This window comes from Macaca mulatta, chromosome 13 (assembly GCF_049350105.2).
Source record: "Macaca mulatta isolate MMU2019108-1 chromosome 13, T2T-MMU8v2.0, whole genome shotgun sequence".
NCBI lineage: Eukaryota > Metazoa > Chordata > Mammalia > Primates > Cercopithecidae > Macaca > Macaca mulatta.
Window position 1 is genome coordinate 57,780,640 of NC_133418.1, and position 21,852 is coordinate 57,802,491.

The 21,852-nt window shown below is 38.9% G+C and overlaps 1 protein-coding gene and 1 long non-coding RNA gene across 28 annotated transcripts in view; one reads left to right on the forward strand and one right to left on the reverse strand.

Annotated features, from left to right (window-relative positions):
• The window catches only part of LOC114671950 (uncharacterized), a 474,108-nt gene that overhangs the window by 131,676 nt on the left and 320,580 nt on the right, over positions 1-21,852 (reverse strand). The window lies entirely within an intron of this gene.
• LOC144333949 (uncharacterized) lies at positions 3,588-4,582 on the forward strand. The gene is made up of 3 exons (XR_013403094.1): positions 3,588-3,790; positions 3,870-3,927; positions 4,400-4,582. It is a non-coding gene; the product is annotated as an uncharacterized LOC144333949 (long non-coding RNA).

The window sequence follows — 21,852 nt, forward strand, 5'->3', positions numbered from 1 at the left end:
CATGCTCTAATATGGGAGCCGGCTTCATCAAAGCAGTCAAAATGAAAAGAGAAGGTGCCTTCCAGATGGAAGTCACCATCACTTCTGCATTAGAAGTAAGTCACTAGCTTCAGACCACATACAAGGGAAGGAGTCTATAGAAGGACAGGTATGCCAGGAGGCGGAGATCACGGGGGCCATTTTAGAAGCTTTCCTACCAAAGGAACTGAGAAGATCTCTCAGGTGCCCACAATATCGCTGCCCTAACACGACATGCTTATCATGTTACCTAGTGAAACCTACAAAGCAACGAAATAAAATGGTAACACCTTGGATCTCCTCTTATGCCAGGGTAGCTGACAGGAAATTTAATGGTGTTATTCACAGAGAGCACCTTGTCATATTACAAAAATGGGACTTCTTTTCAATTGCAATTGCAAGCAAAAAAAATTTTTTTTGGAAAAGAAATGTTTTAATGTCTTTTTTTTCCTGCATGGCTCCAATATCCACCAAGCCAATTTCAAAGTCCATAGGAGAACCTATTAATCCAGCAACAGAGAAGGCAGACATTGCAGGATGGCTTTAAGAGCTAGAGAGGTACAGCAACCTCCTAGAGCCAGCCACAGCTAGCACTCCACAGAGGATGATGGATGCAGGCAACTTTTCATGAAAATCACTTGATGAGGACTCAACTTGATGACTCTGCTCTTGTGAAGGGCCTAAGGAAGAATAACACTCAATAATAAAACCTTTGAAAGCAGAAGCATACCTTGCCCAACCAAGAGGTATAAATGATGTGGGATAGGAGCCAAATTTGGCAAATAAAGAATGAGGAGCCGTTCAAGAATATTCTCTTGGACACACTGGCTAAAGGTTATCACTAAATCCTAAATTGTGAGGAAGTGGAAAATCATCACCCAAGCCCACTGTGTATCTGTTATATTTTGTAAAGAGGTGGGTAGGATTTTCTGATAAATGACCTTGGAGCTCTCTGACAATGACCTTGGCTTCCCTTAAAATGACCTATCTGGGACTAATGGCCTCCTTCTTTGGTAATGGGGTGTGAGACTGCATGAGAGACTGCACTCAAATCACTTCCTAAGTAACCAGAAACCCTAAAATTTCCAGATGCTGGTCATCTATATTTTTTTCAGAACATCCTTAAAAACATTGGTCCTAAACTAAGTATTCTCACACAATAGCATTATAAAAAGGGATAGCAGTAGAGACTGAGGTTCCTTCAAGGGAGTAATAGCTTCATGGTATATCCAGTAGCTTTCCTGGTCAAGCACAGCCCTGCAGGGTGAGCAGAGAACTCAGGGCCTGCTGACCCTTCTGCCCCTGAGTTTCAGCCTGCACCAAATGTCATTGCTGGTGTTCATCCTGATAACTTTGCCCAGAATAAGTGCATGTGTATAAACACTTACAAAATATCATATGATTCTCATTATAGAGTGAGTCTTACTCATTGTTTTTGTTGTTGTCATCATCTTCATTTTATATGGCTCAAATTTTTAAAACCCTCTAACTATCACAATAGAAATGTATGAGCCCAGTGTGGTAAGTGACTATGAGAATGAATATTCCAGTGCCCAGCATGGGCAACGCCTTGTAAGTCACATACCTCATAAAATGCCATTGTAACTACTGAAGCTTAGGTGTATTGTATACAGCACAGAATCTCATCATCAGTAATGTATTGATTCTACTCTTTTTTGAGCCATTAAAGCCTAAAGACTGTTTTCACCTAGATTCCATAAGAAGCAAAGTGTAAGAAAAAGGCCATGTGTGAGTAATTTATTTGGAAATGTAGTTCCAGGGAACCAGAATATAACAAGGGAGGAGAGAGAGTCCATGCAAGTATATCACCACGGGTGACCAGTTGTTCAGTCTTGTGAGCTCATCTGAGAAGCAGAATGAAATGCTTTGCAAAATGTTCCTGAGGCAGGAAAAGTCAAATGAAGAAGCATTTACCCACTGACTTCCAGTCCCCATTGGTGAACATTTCTTCTAACCTGGTATTAAGCACTCCCACTTTCAGGATGCATGTTCTTGGACACTAAGTTTCTACAGTTCTCAATGCAGTGACATCGGTAAAGAAAGTCCGCACCTGCGGGAGGCAAGAGGTGTGCATTTCGGGCCTGAAGCAAAGCCGTACCTACTGGAAACTGACTGGAGCCTACACAGAACTGTTGGTTTCAACAGCGGCTGCCACAGGATATAGGTGTGGCTTAGAAGATCAGATATGATGCTTAAGAGTTAATCTAATAAAAAGATTTTCAGCTGTGGAAAACCCTTGTGGAGAGCGAATTAACCCTCAAAAGGGTAACACCTCAAGTCTTTAGTTGCTTATTTCTTAGTGGAAATTAAGAGATAGACATTGAAGCTATGAGACACAGAAAATCATCATATGAAGGGAGAAATTGGCTTATAGATTTTACTTATTAAGCATGTCATTGTTGGGGAGGGATATTTTGGGCCTCTGAGAGACATTCTCAGATCCTTTGATAGAAATTTCTTTAAAATGTCTTCCAAAGACCACCAACTACTGGTACACATGCCCAGTGCAATCCTCTCTCCTTGTTTGTGAGCTAAACCTAGTGACTTGTTTCTAATGCAAAGAACTGTCATAGAATACCTAGTGCCACATTCATTATCAAAATTTTTTTAGGCCCCACTCCATGAGAATGCAAACTGTAGAAAGGCATGATTTGGCTAACAATCATATTCCAAGTCATAGGACAGCATTTGGCACATAATAGAAGGTCAATCAGCATTTGCTCAATAAAACGTATCTCAAAAAGGTATTTATTTCCTGGAATAGAAAAAGGGAAAAAGGAAAAAGCATTAACCCACTGACTTCAAGTCTCCATTGGAACTGGAGTGAGTGATTGAGCGAGCAAGCGAGTCATGGTCATTATTTAAATCAAGGAAAGTTCAAGCCTACATGATTTTAGAGTCCTGGCATGGGTGCTGAGGATTTCCCCTAATAACCAGAGTGAGGATAGGTTAAAAAATCCCACATTACGTTGGAGACATCATGGTATCTCAGAAAACCTATTAGCTGTTTGCTTAACTTATTTGAGACATTTTGTTTTCTGCCAGGGGAAACAATAATCATGATGTCACAAAGCTGTTGTAAGAAACAGTGAGTTTATCTATAAAAGCACTTTGCAAAATCACAAAGTACTAGACAAGTGTTAGTTGTTATTTGTCCCACCTTCTCCGGAGTTGCCTCTCTTGTAGGTTGGAGCAAGAGAGGAAAGTTCAAAATCCCAGGAATCATTTCTGTCTTTTCCTCAGATTCCAAATGAAATACTTTGGCTTTGCTCCTAAACCAAGGTGAAACCAAGGTAGAGAAGGAGAAGAGAACAAAGGGAAGAGACTTGGACCGAGACACATACAATAACCTGCCATGAGGAAGCATCATGAAGCCATACAATGCTGCCAAGGACAAAAATGTGATGTTTTCTCATTTGATATGTTTATTGATTAATTTCTTTTTGTGATGTGGTTTGACAGAACCCGAGAGGGAATGTGAAAACCTTTCACCCAAGTTCTAGAATGTCTGATATTGTCTTACAACTTCACATTCCTTTGTGATTCCAATGAACTGATTCAGCCCCAGGTTTGAATTTTTTCTAGTTTTCACACACACACACACACACACACACACACACAGACACAGTCATAATACCTGTAAGAAGGAAAGCAGTCCTGTAGAACTAAAGTGTTTGAAAAAAATCTATGAGCTTAATGTTTTGGAGGAAATCCCTTCTATAGCAGTGGAAAGAAGGCAACTCATTTTTGAGTAAGTATGGGTAGAACTGGAAATAGGAGATATGGCAGGGATAAGAGAAGGCCAATAATCTATGAGTTCATGTCCTCAGCTTTGAATGGTAGGACTGTATCTGCTCTTCAGTTTTTGAAATACAGCTGTGCCACGTGGTAAGTATACACCACCCCCTCAGAGCCTACCTGCTGCCTTAGTCCCTCTAACCCCTCCCCCATAAGTCTACCCCACTGGACCAGCCCAAAATCCAGACATTGGATAGTCAATGCCAAGCTCAACATGACACCTCCTGGACCCTACTCTAGAAGGATGGTCTGTTCTTAAATCTGTACCCGATGGTCAGGTTGCACTAGACATGTTAAAGGAGGCTGATATCACTCCTGTCTTGGCACTACTCTATACTTCCTCCCCATCCTGGTTCCTACCCCCCAAACATAGGTGCACATATGTGTATGTACATGTGCACAAACGTGTACACACAAGTCTACATTTGCACACACCTGTGCATACATACCTGCACACAAACATGCACATGCAAATTTATGCACAAACATACACACCTGCACACACACATATCCTCACTTTGCCCCAGCTTCACCAACTTCTCCTTGCTCTTCTTTATGCTAGCACTGAACCTTCACACTGGGATTCAGCTGCCATGCTTCACCTTGGGTATGATCATGATAGAGGCTGAGAAAGGTGACTCCCTCCGTTGATGTATTTCCCCATGATTGTCTTCCACCAAACGATACTAATACTCCCGAAAATACTTAACATTTACAAAATGTTTATTTTCTGATTCATGCCAAAGTACTTGTAAGCCTCCTTTTTTCTCATATGCAAAATGATACCAATCATATCTAGTTCACAGATTTGTTGTGAGGAATAAATAAGGGACTACATCTACAGGATTAGCACAGTGCCTGGATATAGTAATTGCAACAAATAGTAGCTATTGATATCATGGTATTTGTTATTACTATTAATCTAATCATTCAGTTTTTGAGTTGTGAGTTCCTATATCCTTCTAATTAACTCATCACATTTTCAAAATGATATCCTAGTAAAGGAGAAAGAATCTGAGAAAACATTTCTTCACTTCCCTTTTTTCTTTTTACTTGGAAAGCAAAGGAAAGGGCAGAGGCAAGTGTGCTTAGTATTTTGTGGTTAAATTTAAATTAACGTAGCAGCTGGCATGCATAGAAAACCAAAATAAGCTAAGACTTTTTAAAAACTATTCCTTCACAATGTCATATTTCACTTAAATTGCAATTGACAATTAAAATAATTCCAAGAGTTTTAATTTGGGAGGAGGATGATTTGCTAAAGCAATTCAAGGTGCAGCCTCCTTTCAGGAAGGTCATTACAGACTTTGCTTGTACCTCTTTTTGCAACACAAAGGCCATGTAAGACACCCATTACCTTTCCAAAGAGGACATTATCAAAGTCTAAACTACATCCAAAGTGTATCTTACTCCTAATAATTAGAAATGGATGAGCGGCTAGGAAAAAATAATATGAACCTGCTTAAACTAAATTGGTTCAGCTCTAACTGATCTAATGCAGTTTTCCAAAGAATAATTGATATTATATAATCGTAACTGCCAGTTTATGTCAGAAAAGTGACATTTGACACTTTCTTGCTAACCAGCCTAACATCATCAATTAAAACATCACTTCTACAATGACATTTCACTAGTCAGCTTAACATCATAAATTATGACATCACCTCTTTTATGAAACCAGAAGATTGAAGAAAGGGGACTGAGAGGATATTCCTACTGAAAACTAAGATTCCTCTTTGATTTGTGCCTTTAGAATCTTTTTTTTGCTCTGATTATATTGCTGAGATGATTACTAAAAATAGTAATAATAAAAACCTCACAAGATCATAGTGAAAGCCATAAGAGAGCAAATGGTACATTTTCTAGTTCTCCTTAGTTATGGTTCAACATCCCTGGATAGTGATATGAGGATTTTATTTCACAACTAAACTATGAAATGACTATTCTTGGAAATCCCTGGAAAATAAGAAATAGAAAAGAAAAATTTTGAGTTTGGGTTTGAATTTGGAATGGTATATTCATGTCTCACCAAACCCGTTTTAAAACAATTTATATGTCAGGAAGTTTGCATGTACCCGTAGCCCTTCCAAAGGCTAACTGCTTGTTTTCCACCTGAGGCTCATAAGCACATACTATAGAAAATGTGATGGGAAATAGATCTTTTAAGATGGAAGGCCCAGATCCCAAAGAAGGAACATTCATTTTTGTCCACCTAAAACATTATATTTTAAGGCAGAAAGGAGTCATTTTCCAAACCGTTTCCTGAACACCTGCTGGACCAGCAGCTGTAAGAGTAAGGAAACTGAGTCCAAGAAGAGGGGAAGCAACTTGCCTAAGGTCACACATAAAGCAAGCATAAGATGACATAGTCCTGCTCTACAGCCCTGTGATCTTGCCAAAATCAAGGATGAAAAATACAAAATATGGCATCACATTTACAAGAACCACTAAACACATACATGCTGTCTTCCTCTTTCTTTTACAATTTGGTAGTGGAAGGATAAGGTGACCTTTTAGTGTGTTAATCCACAATTTTCAAGAAGGTAATCAAGTAGACTTCTTCAAAGCTATTTATATAATTACATATAGGATTACCACAAGAATTTGTAAAAAGATATTGTTTTTCTTTTTATATCATGTAGCAGAATTGAGAAAACTATAAAGAACAAGGTAGACATGTTTAGAGCATACTAGAGCCACATACCTCCTTCTAAGCTAATCTATAGTTAAAAAGAAAGTGTTGCCATAAAAGAGTGCCACCAGGGGGATCATAGCAGAACTCTCACGGTTTTATCTGGTAGTTGTGATTTTAATCCTTAAATCCAATCTTCAAATTCATTGGATTAAGGGGGTTTCCCACACTAGTCAATGGTACAACAAAGAAACAAGAGAACAAAAATAAGACAAAACAATTACTTGTATATCAATATTTTAACAACTTTAATAGCATAGAATTAAGAAATTCTGCTTTATCCTGAATTTGGTTAATTATAACAGGCAAGTTTACACTGACTGCCACTGGGCAAAGTCCAACAACACAAGACCACAAGGCATAGCTACTTGCACTGTTTGATTATCAAATGCTAAAAAGAACCAAAATTTCTGGTTCCTCCCAGGATGGTTCTTAGTGCATAGCTCATCCTGACAAGGGAAATTGTTACTAATTTTCCCAAGGCATAAGAAGATCAAGTACAAAGTAAAGTGTCATAAAAGGTCTTCCCCTTACGTATTGCTTCTGCAACTGTAGTCACACCAGGAGGTTTCTGTGTGTTGAATCTTGAATGACAGGTAACTTTTTGAAAGCATCTTTGAGTTAAGTCTGGTGTTTGTGATTGTATCAGTCCATTCTCACACTGCTACAAAGAACTACCTGAGACTGGGTAATTTATGAAGGAAAGAGGTTTAAGTGACTCACAGTTCTGCAGGCTGTACAGGAAGTATGACTGGGGAGGCCTCAGGAAACTTACAATCATGGACGAAGGTGAAGGGGAGGCAAGCATGTCTTACCATGGCAGAGCAGGAGAGAGAGAGCAAAGAGGGAAGTGCTACACACTTTTAAACAACCAAATCTTGGAAAAGCTCACTCACTATCATGGGAACAGCAAGGGGAAAATCCACCTTTATGATCCAATCACCTTCTACTAGGTTCTTCCTTCCACACATGGGACCACAAGTTGACATGAGATTTGGTGGGGACACAGAGCCAAACCATATAAGTAATAAAGAGAAAAGTCATTGTTATTACTAAAGGATGGCTGTTTTTATAATAAAACACATCTCACACCTACATACATATTTTGAATGGGAAAGGGGAGCAGGGTTATTGACTTAGTAGAATTTATAATTTATAAAATACATTAGAATCAATGTTTGAGTGTTGTTTAGCCAACTTTGGCAATGAATGAATTCAACAGCAGGCTTCCCAGTGTACAAAAAATTCCAAGCTTCCAAGTAATTTTATGTTAGTTGAGACATATTTGTCTGCATTAGAAAATGTTTAAATCTTTGAATTATTTTTTTAAGGACCAGAACCGTAGAGAAGGAATAAAGTGTCACAGGAATAAGAAGAATTTGAGAGGCTCCAAATGCACTTGCTTTCTTCTTCAATAAGCCAAAGCATGAAGGTGGTGCCCAAATACTGGCCCAGGGGATATGTTAGTTGCCATGAAAATAGTTCTTAAATAACAAAGCAAAGATTTTAAGCAAATCCATGCAAATTGTCAGAGCATATCTTAGTCACCTCTAGAGGTGGGGTGTGATTTACTTAGCCTCATTTCTTGACTTTTTTCCAAAAGTTTTTGCCATGAATATTTATGTCTAGGGTTCATTTACCGACTGAATTTCCACTCCGTTGGAATTATGCATCCCCATAGTGCACCCAAGAAAGGTGAGCAGTTAGAGGTGAGGAAAGAGATTTCCTGACCTTTTGAAAATAGCAAGCTACACTGGATTAAGTACAGCTTGAGCGGGGTTACTTGTGGGTTGGTGAGGTGTAATTACCTCAAAATTATCTCATTGAAACAATTAGTGTGCAATAGATTTGGTACCAGATCTGCCGCTGTTCTGAACTTTTGTTAAAGGATCTCACTCCATCCTGAAATAGGGCAATTTATAATTCTTACGGAAGGTGCCAGGACTCTACATATTCCTGCTCCTGAGTGCAGACTTATTTACAGCTGGTGCTTGTCGAATGAGTTGTACATGCGAAGGCGCTAGACTTGATGTGAGGGAAGTGTTTCTTTGGTGATGAAGCGTTCCCTAGGCAAGTTCCCGGAACCATCAGATGTACGGACAACAGCTAGTCCCCCTCTCATTACAGTCCTCAAGTCCTCAAGCTAAAGGTGCTGAACTTCTGGCACCCAATCATCCACAACTGGTTTTTATTTTTTCATTTTAATTAATTTATTTATTTGAAACAGAGTCTTGCTCTGTCACCCAGGCTGGAGTGCAGTGGCACAACCTCGGCTCACTGTAACCTCTGCCTCCCGGGTTCAAGCGATTCTCCTGCCTCAGCCTCCCTAGTAGCTGGGATTACAGGCACCTGCCACCATACCTGGCTAATTTCTGTAATTTTAGTAGAGACAGGGTTTCACCATGTTGGCCAGGCTGGTCTTGAACTCCTGACCTCAAATGATCTGCCTGCCTTAGTCTAACTGGCTCTTTTTAAAATGAACACTAGGCAAAAAGGACTCAGGTTTGAGCATGCAGCAAAAGAGTACATTTTTGGAAACCATTTTCATTTCCTCTTTGCTTTTTTACAAAACTGCCTCAAGTCGAAGGGGCATTTTATTTCACTTTATTTATGTTTCTGACAAAATTTAGATGATATTTCTTAAGCAAAGCTACTGTCTAAACCTCAAAGATCAGTTAGTCATAGGCAGGGTAGTGATTGTATAGAGAAAAGATCTAAATTTTTGTTAGAAAGCTTTTAAGTAGCTTTTTGAAAAATAGCTTCAGTCATTTAAAAATATGTGAGAAACCACAATGAAATGGGATTTTTTTCAAAATTATTTTTTCCTAAGTTGATTATGTACTATATACCCTGAAGGTGGTGTCTGTGCAGTTAGGGTGAAGTAAAGGTATGAAATGAATTCAGATTTATACTCTATAAAAGCAACTCTTTCTTTTACTCAATAGAAGGAAAACAGAGTTTGTCTTAAGTAGTAAACAGATATATGCTGATACATAAACAAGAGCTACTTATTCTGTAACTTGAATGGAATCAAGAAATACAAAAAGAGATCAACTAAAAAGGTGTCTGAAGGATTGTAAATGTTTATTATTCTTGAATAAAAAGACACACAACCTTATAAAATGTATTTGCATTGGTTTTTACTACCTATGACAATAAGGTGAATAAAACAATCTGATCTGGATAGACTAGGAAATAAACAATGGCAGAGATGTTGTCCACAGGAAGAAAAATGGCTAAAACAAACATTTACTGTGAAGCCATTTATGGATATTTAGTAAGTACCAAGTGCCGTGTTAAGATTTCATATATCTTAACTAAGTCATTTATATTGCACAGCCATCTTTACAAGTGAGTAATATCATCCCAATTCTCAAATTAGGGATGTCTGAGCCCCAGAGAAATCAAGAAATGTGGAAATGTCACATAGCTGATCAGTAATAGACTAAAGTATGAATTCAGGTCTAACTGCAAAGCTTCAACTTTTTTTTTTACTACCTAGTAACTTTTTACTGAGGAACTTTCTTTCTCAGACACACATACACACAAAGAGAAAGAGAGAGAGAGATTAACCTTTATTATGGAAGTGCTGTAAGTTTGAGCTATACCAAATTGAAAGTGAAAGATACTGATAAAGTCTAAGGGTTATTCACAAGGAGGGGTGATCATATTATTTGGAGAGAATGGTCATATTTTGATACTCAAATAATCTTAATGTTTAGTTTATTAATTATTGAGAGTAACTGAACAAGACGTAAGCATTCACCTCATGGAAGTCTCTTCAGTGTCCTCTTTGCCTTCACACCAAACTGCCCTAGGTGGAGGACGCAGCTTTATTTTTGTTTCTAACAACATTTAAACTGAATTTCTCAAGCTAGGTTACTGTCCAGTGAAACTCTAAAGATCCATGAAATGGTGACAAAATATCCATGGCAATCTGATATGCAACTGTGATCTTTATACATTTTTACCTTGTTGTTACTGGAATAAGGCTTTGTGTTTAAAGTTATGACTCTTCTCATAACTTCTCTGGTGTTTTTTCTTTCAATTGTGTAATGATGCAGTGTGCTAGAAAGCACATTGAACTGGAAGCAAAGGGACTCTGTTGGCCTTGGGTCGTGTCCTTTTTGGTATGCCGTCTTAGCTGGGTTAGTCCCTGGGTAGCTCCAGACCTCTCTTTCCTCGTCTGTCAGCAGGAAGTTAGAAAACGACACTCAACTCTAAATTCCGTCACAACTAGAAAATTTTACTTTTGGAAAACTTACTTGTGTGACTATACAATCCAAAAAAATTTCATAAATTGTAACTGAAAGCCTGCCCACTTAAGGTTAGACTCTTTTGCACTCTGCAGAATCCATGCCTATTATCTTTTATTCTTTAGTGAGTTTTAATGTGATGTTTTACTGAAATGTAACACCAGTTATCTGACTGTGTTTTTGAGAGTAGTTTTTATTTAGATGAACTGACTTAGGAATACCTACTCAGCCCTATTCTCTTCAGTAATAGGCATTTAAAAAAATTAGTTCAAAGCTCTTCTGAGGTTGGCAGACTCATTATGTTTATAAGTTCCACCTACATGAGGCACTAGACCACATCTACCCAATACGACATGCTGACACTTCTTCCACAGTTTCCAACTTCTAAATGACTTCAGATTTCATTCTGTTTACACTCACTTTCTGGTGATCTCACCCAGTCTTATTTATACCATTTAGAATGGTGATGACTCTCCCACATTTTTGTCTCCAGAGCAAACCTCTCTCCTAACTTCAGACGGCCTCATTGACATCTGTCTATTTGACATTTTTACTTGGTGTTGTTATGGATCGAATTGTGTCTCCCCCAGCCCCTGAAAGATATGCTGAAGTGTCAGTACCTCAGAATGTGACTTAATTTGCAAATAAAGTCTTTGCAGAGGTAATCAAGTTAAAATGAGGTCATTAGGGTGGACCCTGATCTGATATGACTGGTGTCCTCATAAAAGGGAAAATTTAGATACAGAAACAGACACATACAGACAGAAAATGATGTGAAGATGCAGAGGGAGAAGAGGGCAATGTGCCTGGAGGCATGCATGGACAAGTCAAAGAATAATGAGGCTTGTGGGCAAACACCAGGAGCTAGAAGAGGCAAGGAAGGGTTCCTCCTTAGAGTCACCAGAGAGAACATGATGACACCTTTATTTCAGATGTCTAGCTTCCACAACTGTGAGGCAATAAATGTCTGTTATTTTAAGCCACCCAGTTTTAGTATTTTGTCACAACAGCCCTAGAAAACTAATGCAGATGCCTAAGAAGCATCTCAAATCTTACATGCCCAAAGAAGGGCTCCTGCCCCACTCTCCTCTCTGAACTATTATCCCTTTCTATGTGACTGGGAGCTCCAGGTTATTGGTTGCTCTGACAAAGCAGTTTGGAGTCATCCTTGACTCTTTTTCTCTCATTCTTCTCATTAAATCTACCCTGAAAATACAGTAATTTATAGAATCTAAGCTACCAGCAATTGTGAGGTACATGATTATCTTATCCACCCCTAAGAAAGAAAAAAAATCTAGCAATCTATGACCAGTGCTATTGCTTAGAAATTTATTTTATATGTATTTGAAGACCTCTATACTTATGTAAACATAAGTTTGCCATATATCATTATTCAGTATAAGGAAAGTATATGTGAAATAAGTTGGTTAAAGTTTCCAAAAAGATTATTGATTTCAAAACCTAACTTCTTGCTTTCCATTCAGAATCATACAAGTACATGGTTTTCCACAAAATATCATCCATAGTGACATTAAGAGTAGTGCTCAATGCAATGCTCTGCTTCCTGCAGATTTTGAACTGAAGCTGCAAAGCTCCAGGAACCTGTGATGCAACTGAGTGAGAATAAAAATGCAAACCAACTATGTGTGCGTGCAGAAAATTGGCAACTACATCTCTATGTCTCTTGTTCTGCAGTGATGGTAAGAAGCCATCAATCACAGGACTCATTCCAATTTCAAAGATGCTAAAATGATTTTTATAAAAGAGAGAGAGAGAAAAAAAATGTTAACACCAAAATACATATACTCTACCATTATCCTCTAGTCCAAGCCACCATCATCTCTTGCCTGGCTTCTCCTTGAAGCCTCCTAATTAGTTTCCTTGGTTCTATAGTTGTCCCTCTATAATCTATTCTCCACACAGCAGGCCATGTGATTCTTTCACAATGGGAATTCAATGGGATCTTTTCTGTGTGGGAAGGCAGGCGGGTATAACTGGCTACAGAATATCATCCAATTGAGTCTATCACTTGACTACATGCAGATCTTTCAGGTATGCATATCTTTCTCCCCACAACACTGCACACTTCTGAAGTACTTCATTGACCATCTACAGAGTGTCTTCTGCAGCCCCTACTAAAGAGCTCTGTCCACCTAGAAAAACTGCAGAGAAAAAAATGGAATGTATACAAGCACTTAATGAGGGTATCAATTAGATAGGACCCACAACAGGGATAGTCCTTACAGTGGTGAACCTCAGATAGGGTATTTGGAAGGTTTATTTACTAAGAATCTCATTGGGTTGGTGGTCAATAACATCTATGGAGGAAGTAGTGAATGTCAATCAAATGACTTTGTAGAAAGTTAGGTCTATCCACGTTTGCCTTTTAATTTAGGGAGTAAAGGAGCCTGCCGTCAGTTCACTTACCCTCAGAGGTGTTCTTTAGGAAACTGTCGTGTGTAATTGTAGAGTAAGACTGGACAAGTATTCAATAAAATTGTGTTTGTTTTGTGTGCATGTGTGTGTGTGTGTGTGTATGGATCATTCATCATTGGTGGTGCTGCCTTCCTCTGGATAACACTCAATCTTAATTCCAGCTCCAACCAACTTGATTTTTGCCTTCAGTCTATACACTTAGAGAACTTTTTAAAATTCTGCCTGTAAGAAGCATCTATTGACAACTGCTTACCATTTTTTTTTTTTTTTTGAGACAGAGTCTCGCTCTGTTGCCCAGGCTGGAGTGCAGTGGCCGGATCTCCGCTCACTGCAAGCTCGGCCGCCTCCCGGGTTCACGCCATTCTCCTGCCTCAGCCTCCCGAGTAGCTGGGACTACAGGCGCCCGCCACCATGCACAGCTAATTTTTTTTCGTTGTTGTATTTTTAGTAGAGATGGGGTTTCACCATGTTAGCTAGGATGGTCTCGATCTCCTGACCTCGTGATCTGCCCGCCTCGGCCACCCAAAGTGCTGGGATTACAGGCATGAGCCACCGTGCCCGGCCGACAACTGCTTACCTTTAAGGTAATTTGGGTCATTATCAAAATTAAACTTAAATGACATATGCTATTTAATTCCCATTTTTAGCTTTTAGTTCCATATTCTTATCTTGCTTTTCTACATTTTATCCACTTTTTAAAATAACATTAAAATATTGGAATTTTTAGAAATTGTAAACAAAAATGAAATAAATGAATTATTTGAGAGCCCTTTCTGGCTGGAAACTTCCTATACAATTTCTCTTATACTATGCATATTATTTACCTGTTGTTCAGTGGTTGTACTGAAAAGAGATAATCAATTTAAATAATTCATATCCCTGTAAAGGATTTGGATGATTTGTGCTGTGAAAAGACAACATTATTTCAGTGGTTTGGCTGTGCTGTGACTGAATGCAGGATTACTGTGATCTTTGGAGGAGAGATTGACCCATGCAGCTATTGTTTTCTTCAGTTGAAAGACTTTAAAATGAAGTGTATCATCTTTGCAAGGTGGCCAGTATCACTGTTGTGCAACTTCAGAGATTATGCACATTGTATTGTATGCAAATGTGAACGGAATTCCTGGAGCAGTTTCCTCCTAACATTTACATGGAACACAATTTTGAGCAGTGCTCCCTGCAGTGCTGCAGCCCTGAGGAATGTTGAGGTGGTTTTGAAAAATCTACCGAAGAGGACGTGGGAAATGGAAGTCTTCCAGCCATTCCTGCTTAAACTATAGACAGTTCTCACAGATCCCACCCTCAAGTCAATGATTCTTGCTTTCAATTTTGAAGTAAGCTGAAGATAAAACAAATAATAAAATGATTAGATTTAAAATTAAGTAGACAAGATGAAAATTATCTTACATACATTTTAAATTTTTTAAGTAAATAATAAAAAGCTAGATGGTATTAAAGTAAAAGCAAAATAATCCACTTAACCAGTAAAATGGTGAAGTGAATAACCATTTGTAAAAGCAAGATCAACTAACATGGTAGCAAAGGCATAACATGATAAATACAATGGAACACTGGCCAACTCATGGTTCCAGGAACCTCCTACTCATTGGATTAGAGGCTAGAAAAAGAAGTGGCCCCTGTCTAGAAAGTCCTTGCAGGTCTGCTTCCCTTTTCCCGCCCTGTTCATTCTTTCTCCTCTTTAGCCACGTAGGAAAGGCTGGAGTGAGCGGAAAAGCAGTTAGCACTTCTGCAAAATCTATTTTATATAAACATGAGTTAGTCTCATGACCATGAGACACAGGCTTTTGAAATTCAAAAGCCAGGAATTGATAGTGAAAAAATATTTGACCAAGTTCAAGAATATTTATAGGAACACATGAAAATAGAATTAACTTTTTGATAAATTAGGCATAGAAGGAAATTTCCTTAGTCTGATAAAGGGAACTTATAAGAAACTTATAGCAAACAATAAACTTAAAATGAAGACATTGGAGGCTTTTCCCCTTAAGATCAGGAACAAGACAAGAATGTCTACTCTCAACACTTGTATTCAATATAACATTAGAGGTTATCGCCAGTTTAATAAGGCAAGAAAAAAGGCATCCAGATTGGAAAGAAAGAAGTAAAACTATCTTTATTAGTAGGTTACATCATAGTCTATATACAACGTCTTATATAATCGCTTTTAAAATCACTAATGTGAGTTTAGCAAGTTTGTAGATTTGGGGAAAATTGTATTTCTATGGACTAACAATTAACATTCAGAAAATGAATTTTTAAAAAATCAACACCATTTATATTAGCATCAAAAGTATACATAAAATTTATATAATAAAATTTATAAGACAATGCTGAGAGAAATTAAAGAAGATCTAAGTAAATGGAGAAACATACCATGTTTATAGACTGGAAGGCTTAATATTATCAAGGAGTCAATTTCCCCTAAAATTGTCTATAGAGTCAACACAATCACAACTAAATCCTAGCAAGATCTTGTAGAAATTGGCAAGCTGTTTCTAAAATTCACATAGAAATACAAAAGACTTAAGATAGACCAGAAAACTTTCAAAAAGATAAAGCTGGAGGACTTACAGTACCTAACATCAAGATTGATTTTAGAGTGATTGTGCTATCAACATTAAAGACAAATAGACAACACTATAGACAAATAGATCATTGAAACAGAACTGAGAAGAAACAGATCCATATAAATATGGTCAATTGATTTTCAACGAAGGTACAAAGATAATTAAATACAGAAAGTACAATCTTTTCAACAAATGGTGCTAAAAAGATGGGATATTCATTGGCAAAAACTATACCTCAACCAATACAACTGTATACAAAAGTTAACTTGAGATGAATTACAGAGCTAAATGTAAAACCTGACACTGAAACCTCTAGGAAAAAGAATAGGAGGAAATCTTTGTGAATTTGTGTTAGGTCAAACTTTCTTAGATATAATACCAAAATATGATGCACTAAACAAAAATTTGATAAACTGGACTTCATGAAAAGTAAGAAATTCTGTTCTTTAGAAGACAATGATGAAAAGACAAGACATGGACTAGGAGAAACTATTTGCAAATCACATATCTGATAAAGAATTGAATCTAAAATATGATGAGAAATCTCAAATTCAAACAACTTAATTTGTTAATGGGCAAAATATTTGAACAGACGCTTCAGCAAAGATATATGGATGACAAAAAGCACATGAAGATGCTCAACATTATCAGTCATTAGGAAGCTGAAAATTTAAACCATGATGTGATACTACCATATCTTTTACAATGGCTAATATTGAAAAGACCATTCATACCAAGTGTTAACAAGAATGTGGAACAACAGGAATTTTTATACACTGCTGGTGGGCATGTAAAACGATACAACTACTTGAAAACAGTTTGACAGTTTCTTAAAAAGTTAAACATACACCTTCCGCATGACCCAGCCATGCCATTTCTCTACGTTGACCCAAGAGAAACAAAAGCATATGCCTAGACAAAGACTTAATAAGTGAATGCTGAATGGAAGCTTTATTTGTAATAGCTAAAAACTAGAAACTTAAGTGGCTATCATCAAGTGAATGAATTGACAAATTAATGTTTATATAATGGGCTATCACTAACAATAAAAACACATGGATGAGTTTCAAAATAGGTACATTGAGTGAGAGAAGCTAGAGAAAAAAATCTTATATACTATCTGATTCCATTTATATAAAATTCTAGAAAATGCAAACACATCTATGTGAAAGAAAGCAGATCAGTGCTTTCCCGGGAATCACTGGGGGATAAGGTAGGAGGTAGGTGTGGAGAGAGGTGGGAGTGAGAAATGAGAAAGGGCATGAGGAAACTTTAGGAAATGATGGAGACGTCCATTATCTTGATTATGGTAATGATTAATTTCACAGGTTTATATATGTCAAAAACTATTATACTGTACACTTTGAATATGTGTAGATCATTATATGCCTTTTATACCTCAATCAAGCTGTTAAAACTTTATTTCAAAAGTGTTTAATTAGAGGAGTAGTATGTTCAGTTCATTCAGTAAGTATTCACTGAATCCTGTCTATGAGTCAGGCGATTTAAAAGTAAGCTTTGGGAATATTAACTAGGCTGGTTATGTGACAGATTTGATGTTCAAGAGACTAAAAAGGGAGGGACTGAAGGAAAACACATACGTTATGGAGTGACAAGGTCCTAGGTTCAGATCCAGGCTCTTCCACTTAATACCCCTGTGACTTTTGAAAAGTTAACCTCTAAGCACAGTCACCTCATCTGCAGGAGGAGACAGCATGTATCCTAGAGTCAAGGCAATTTGTCTGGAAATCATATAAATAAGTACTTTCTCCAGGGTAGCCACTACTTTACAAGACAGCAGGTATTAATAGTATTTTCTTAACAAATGAGAAAGATATTGCCTTTGTTCAGACTTGAGGTTACAAAGGCCAAAACGAAGGAAAGGAAACAAAATGACCCATGTGAAATACTTTTTTTTTTTAATAAAAAGACAAGAATTGGTGATTGATTAGGTTTTAGAAGCAGGGGAGTGGCAAGTGTCCACAATAAACAGAAGAATGATAGTTTTGTCACTAGTCACTGTTTAGTAATTGGGAAGGAAGATCAAGAGTTGTAGGATGACTAGTATAGTATAAACCAGCATTACAGTCATGTAGATAGGTCCTGACAGTGGTTTTTGATGCAGAACTGAGGTCGAGTCTTTTATATATCATTAAGAATTCCCACTTTGGGAAATCCCACTTTGGGAAGCCGAGACGGGTAGATCACTTGTGGTCAGGAGTTTGAGACCAGCTTGGACAACACGGCAAAACCCCATCCCTACTAAAAATACAAAAAGTAGCCAGGCTTGGTGGCATGTGTCTGTATCCCAGTTACTCAGGAGGTGGAGACAGGAGAATCACTTGAATCTGGAAGGCAGAGGTTGTAGTGAGTCGAGATTGTGCCACCGCACTCCATCCTGGGCTACAGAGTAAGGCTCCTTCCCCACACTCCCTAAAACAAACAAACAAAAAAAAATTGAAAGCCCAAGAGTAGATCAGTCAAGACTCAGTCAGGAAGCCACAAGCCACTCTGTATATTTCACACGTAAGGGCACAGAATTGGTTATGACAATATCGAAAGGGCTAGAAGAGCAACAGGTGGGGTTGCCAATAGCCAGAGGATCCAAGTGTTGCATGTGCCTGGGCGGGAGCCTTCAGCTTCACTGGCTTCTGTGCTATTGGAAAAGCTATCAAAGTTTAGTTCCAGACTCACCATTGACCAGGGCTTGAGCTTCTGGGAAGACACGCCCCTGCCCAGGCTTCTGGAGACTAGAACCCCTGACATTCTGTTGTGCCATGGCAACCACCTGTCCCCGTGAGTAACTGCCACCCTGCTGGAGTCAGGAGAAGGAGGTTTCTAGTTTTCTCCTGCCCTCTGACCTCCCCCAAGTGCCTCTACTGACAGAGCCAAATGGCAAACCAGCTGGCGAGTGAACCCAAGGAAATAAGAATTTGCTAACTTCCAGCCCTGGCAGCATAAAGCAGAGCATAAAATGCAGGACTGAGAAGTAATAGGAAGATTACCAGCAGCATCTACAGGAATAACTGCAGAGAAAGAACAGGCATGCCTGCCGGTGGAAATTCAAGCAATGGACAAAGAGACATGGTTTGAAAGAAGAATAAGAAAATTTCACAGCCCTAGAAATCAAATGAAGAGAGTTCAAAAAAGAGATGTATTCAGTTGTGTTCAATGCTAGAGAGAGGGCAAGTTCTAAGAGAAGGTCACTGGATTTGACAATTAGCAATCCTGTCCACCTTGAAAATCCAGGGTTCATTTCTCTGTTATTGTAGGAGCAGACACCAGATTTCAGAAAAGTCAAACGACAAAAAATGAGAGGGTGAGTATCAACTCATTGTTGCCATTTGGCAAGAAATGTGAGAATCAACTGGCATATCACACCTATAATCCCAGCACTTTGGGAGGCTAAGGCAAGCAGATCACTTGACGTCAGAAGCTCGAGACCAGCCTGGCCAACTTGGTGAAAGCCCATCTCCACTAAAACTACAAAAATTAGCCAGCCGTGGTCCAGCTACTCAGGAGGCTGGGGCAGGAGAATCGCTTGAACCTGGGAGGTGGAGGTTGCAGTGAACCAAGATCATGCCTCTGCACTCCAGCCTGGGTGACAGAATGAGACTGCTTAAAACAACAACTTGGACCTAACAGGGTGACCAACACATCCTAGTTTTTGCAGAACTTTGACAATTTCACACAGAAAGTCTCTCTGGTCCCAGAACCTCTCAGTCCCTAACAAGCTGAGATAGTTTATCACCGTAACCCTGTGTGTCTTAGAGAATGTTCACGAATTAGTTACATTCACACTTCAACAAAAGATGCAGAAGATTTGTTACCTGAACATACTGATGTACTTCCAGAACAACCATTGTTCTGCTCCCCGGTTCACTAATAGTGTGGTCATTTCACATAACTTTAAATGTGATTCTTCTCCATCCGGGTCTCACCCTCTTTAGTCCGTCTGCTGGCTGCAGAGACATCCCAAGAGTAGCATTCTCCTACTTGGCTTTTTCAGCTCAACCTTCTCACGACACCCCAGTTAATTAATACCTGCCCTGGGTCAGCCTGGAGGAAAACGTGTTGAGCTTGGAGATTTCCATTTTAATGTTGAACTCCAGGAAGGAGCAAAGCAAATTTATACCAGTGGGTCTAATTGCTAGAAAGGTAATTCTGCAAAGATGGAAATCAGCTGAAAGATTAACACTGCTATACCAGCTTGAGTGCCCTGGCTAACAGAGAGAAAATAATGTTTCAATTAAATGAAAGGATACTGAATTAGGTAGATTACTCAGGAGACTGGTAATGGAATACAGAGCCTTTCACCTCCAGGTCACCATTACTAATCTGGTCCAGGGCAGTTCTAGACCATAGTTTTGAGGGGCTGATGGCTCACCCCAGCCCTTGCTGTCTGCAGCGCTTGATGAACTGGTCTCCCAAAGCACCTGCATCAGCCTCTAAGGTCACTGTGGTGCATTGAAGATGTAAGAGGAAGTGAAGCTCCCTCTTCGCAGAGGAGGGGCTGGCCATGAGGATAGGCAAGGGTTAAAGGCAGACAACAGAACCTGCTGCAGGGAAATTAGGATGGGGAAAATGATTCAAAACGGTGAGCCACGTGAGAGAAGGAAAATCACAAGTCAATTGACAGCAGCAGGCGTTCACTGTTTCACCTGAATTTAGAGGTGGGATGGAAGAGAAAGTGGTGATGAAGGGTTTGTTCTTTGTGTGTGTTCTCAGGGGGTGGTATAGGAGGAGGGAGATTTGCATTAGAAGTCAAATAGTCCATGTTGAGCAAAACCGACTTATAAAATCACTTATCACCCACATCTGAATATATTCTAGGGCTTATCTTATTCCACAAAATATTACCACAAACAGATAAAGTCTGATACAAAGGGATTAGCTTAATTCCCAACGCTGCTGTAACAAAAGTCTTCCCCCATAATGGAACCCATATGTCAGCTGGGGTCTCCCTGCCCTTTACAATGGAGATAAGATAGTCACAAGCCTCACATTCCATGCTTTATGCGAGCCTGAAAGAGTCCCTGAGATTCTTGCAAATTCTCAGAAGTGGTGTTCTCATAGTTACCTCTGGATTGAAATTCTTACGTTTCCTAGATCAGTTCAGGGAAGGGGTGATCTTGCCATTCTGGGCCTGCTGTGCCCAAAGAGCACCTAAATGAAAAACTCAGCTGCTTCCTCCAGCTCTACAATCATTGTATTAACACAGCACACTTGTGTGCACAGAGATTTCATTCCATCTGGGATGTGGCATGCAGAGAGTAGGAGCGTGTTTATGTCACAGCAACACAGACCACCAATGGGGGCAGTCCCTGTTCCTGAAAGTCCACACGGCATAATACTAGCCCCTCCACCTAGCTTGTTATTATCCAATTGCTTCTCTTTCTTCTCTCATTTCTCTTTTTCTGTTGACTCACAAGATTGCTCCGGAAATTCCACATTCTTCTTAATTTCCTTGTATTTTCCCCTTCTAAATGTCTCTGAGGCCAACTCATTGAGTCTCTCATCAAAGCAAAAATTCTGAGGTCAAGAACCCACCCTCTCATGGAGGCGATTTGGGTTTTAGATACAATTTTTTCTCTCCATACTACAGTAATATACTATTTCAGTAGCCCAGGAAAAGGAACTTCCCATTTGAGTTCATGTCTTAGGATATAAAACAGAAACATGGGTATGTTTTAGTGTTCAAATGCAAATTTTCAGGTTGAGTTTCCCCAAACAGAAGACTTAACTAGAATTTTGGCAGTTTGATGAAGAAGTACACCATAGAATACTGACGAAGCAGGAGTGGGCTGTGGCCATGTGAAAAGAAACCAACAGTCCCACAGGGATTCTAAATGGATGAACCCCAACTTCGGTTTGGACAGTTTGGGGAAATTTGGTGTGAGAGGACCTGCTTAGGGTCTGATTGCCTTGGAATATGTTTCTGATAGTGGTGGGAAACAAAAAGGATTTGTTATCTCATTACAAGAGTGCAGGTTTAACATCACCAACTGCAGAAAAATCTGTAGGCCTCAAAGCTGTTTTCTGT